Genomic DNA, 2,500 nt, shown 5'->3' with positions numbered 1-2,500 from the left:
ATATTTTTTTTTTTCCTAATTTTTTTTTTCTTTTTCTTTTTAAGTTTTTTTTTTCTCGAAGACTTACCTTTTTGTATTTTATTTTATCTTCTCTCTCCGACCGTCATCCCTGCAAAAAGGAAGAATTTATGATTTATGATAAAACATGAAATTATATGGAAAAAATATGCACAAAATACATAATTTTCATTATTACTACTATTATTATCTTTATTACTATTGCATCATTGTTATAGCAACCATCGTTATCATGATTATCGTTACACTTTATTAATAATAATTATAACTGTAATATATTTATAACACAAGTGGTAATCACATTACATATAAAAAAAATAATAATAATAACAAATTCTTAGTATTGCAAGAAAGCGACATATGATTATTTGAGAAAAAATCCAGTGTCATTAATAATTCAGGAAATGTACCTTTTTTCATTCTATATTGATATGACACCTTTATCAACCTCACTAAAGAAAACGAAAAAAAGAAAAACGAATCTCACATTACGATACCCACAGAAACCCCAACATTATTCCCCCATTTCTTATCGAAATTATCTCATTTCTCATTCATTCGCTTCATTTCTTTCATCTCTGGTCAGTGTGTTCGTTACAAAGGGGTTGACCGGAAGAGGAGGGGAGGGTGGGGAGGAAGGCGTATCGCTATAACGGGGTTGTGGGACGGCGGTGGGACTGCATGCAAGTTTAATTGAAATGAACAAGTAAATCACCATAAATTGTTGTTCGTGGCCCTGACGGTGTTCATATACAGGTCAATTGACTGGAGTGATGTTTATGTGATGTTCATGTGGCATAGTAATTGTGTGAAGTTTATGTGGTGTCCATGAGGCAGTCTAATTGTTTGATTGCGTGAAGTTCATGTAACAATGTAAGAATGTACTGCTTATGTGATGATGTGATAGTGTGAGGGTTATGTGATATTCATGTGATGCCCATGTGATAGTGACTATGTGAAGTTTGACAGGATCATGATGTGATATATGATTACATTCATGTGATATTGTGAATGTGATATTTTCATACCAAGCTGATGTAAAACTCTTGTGACAGTGTTCATGTGACATAATTTACGTAATGCTTATGCGTTAGTGTTAGTGTGATGTTCATGCGATCGCTATGAGCTTCATGTGATGATTATGTGGCGCATAACGGAGCCCAACTTCTGTAATACACGATGTGCTATGGTTATACGACTCAACTAAAGAGTATTGATGACTATGCGATATTCCTATCAAGTCTTTTTGTGTTCATATAAAAGTCCGCGGGCAGGGGGATAGTGTTGATTTCGTGTTCATTTCGTGTACGACGATGTTCATATTATTCGTGGAATTTATGTGACAGTGTTCGTTTGATATTCATAAGATGTTTATGTATAAGCTGATATGGTGGTCACGTGTCCTTCATTTTTTGTGGACAGATATAAATAAATAAAAAATGATATAGAAAAAATAAAATAAATAAATAGATATGTGTATGTATATACAGATGTACATACATACATACATACATGTGTGTATTTATAAATATATATATATATATATATATATATATATATATATATATATGTGTGTATGTGTATGAGTGTGTGTGTGCGTGTGTGTGTGTTTGTGTGTGTACATATATATATATATATATATATATATATATATATATATATATATATATATATATATATATATATATTTATATATATATATATATATTTATATATGTGTGTCTGTGTGTAAACACACACACACACACACACACACACACACACACACACACACACAGATACACACACACACACACACACACACATACACACACACACATACATGTGTGTGTGTGTGTGTGTGTCTGTGTGTGTGTGTGTGTGTGTGTGTGTGTGTGTGTGTGTGTGTGTGTGTGTGTGTGTGTGTATGTATATATATACATATATATACATATACATATATGTATGTAAGGTTATATATATATATATATATATATATATTATATATAATATATATATATATTATATATATATATTATATATATATACATATATATATTTACAGTATTCTTAATAATTGTTCAATCTTAAGGTTCACCAACTTAGCCAACTGTTCGAGCAAGATGCGACATGGTGTAAGAACCCGCGTTCCTATGTTCACTTTGATGTTCACGAAACATTGCTGTTGTGTTTATGAGTTGCTATTCAGGTGTTTCTCCTCCGTCGGATCAGGTGTTCAGTTGATCAATGGAAATATAGTTCGTCTGACGGGCAAGACGCTTCATTATTTGTCCTATTAACCTTATCTTTTCTTCTGTTATTACTTGATGTTATTATTGTTATTTTTAACCTTTTATTATAATGGTTATGATTATTATGATTATTATAATTTCGTTTTATTATTAGCATTGTTATTATTATCATTATTATTATAATTATTATTATTATTATCATTATAATTATTTGGTATTATTATTATTATTATTATTATTATTATTATTAT

At 30.1% G+C, this 2,500-nt stretch overlaps 1 long non-coding RNA gene across 3 annotated transcripts in view; it reads right to left on the bottom strand.

Moving 5' to 3' along the window:
- Positions 1-46: 46 nt before the first annotated feature.
- Positions 47-2,500, bottom strand: part of LOC125040231 — a 19,917-nt gene continuing 17,463 nt past the window's right edge. For all 3 annotated transcript variants that reach the window (XR_007116171.1, XR_007116172.1, XR_007116173.1), the window contains exon 3: positions 47-109. This is a non-coding gene — a long non-coding RNA (uncharacterized LOC125040231). The remainder of the gene's footprint in view (positions 110-2,500) is intronic.

Source organism: Penaeus chinensis, chromosome 28 (assembly GCF_019202785.1).
Source record: "Penaeus chinensis breed Huanghai No. 1 chromosome 28, ASM1920278v2, whole genome shotgun sequence".
Lineage (NCBI taxonomy): Eukaryota > Metazoa > Arthropoda > Malacostraca > Decapoda > Penaeidae > Penaeus > Penaeus chinensis.
Note: the sequence above shows the minus strand (reverse complement) of the source record. Positions and strands in the feature narration are given on the sequence as shown.